This window comes from Triticum dicoccoides, chromosome 7B (genome assembly GCF_002162155.2).
Source record: "Triticum dicoccoides isolate Atlit2015 ecotype Zavitan chromosome 7B, WEW_v2.0, whole genome shotgun sequence".
Lineage (NCBI taxonomy): Eukaryota > Viridiplantae > Streptophyta > Magnoliopsida > Poales > Poaceae > Triticum > Triticum dicoccoides.
In genome coordinates this window covers 758,440,333-758,440,589 of record NC_041393.1, presented here as the reverse complement: position 1 = coordinate 758,440,589, position 257 = coordinate 758,440,333, and positions in this window count along the sequence as shown.

The window sequence follows — 257 nt, the reverse complement described above, 5'->3', positions numbered from 1 at the left end:
CACCTTGACGCCAAACAACTACCTCCACCTGCGCGAGTCCATCCCCGCGCATCGGGCGCCGAGTCTCCACTGCACCACGCCGCCGAGATTCGCCGTCATCAATGTGAAGGATGAAGTACCGCTCCACCAATAAGGCACCCGCTGGTCCCTCGATCCCGTGTACGCCTCCAAGAATGACGCCCCCAAGGAGGAAACGACACCAACGCGTCGCCATCATCCGATCAACTGATCTAGGGTTTCCCCCGGAGGTAGCGGAT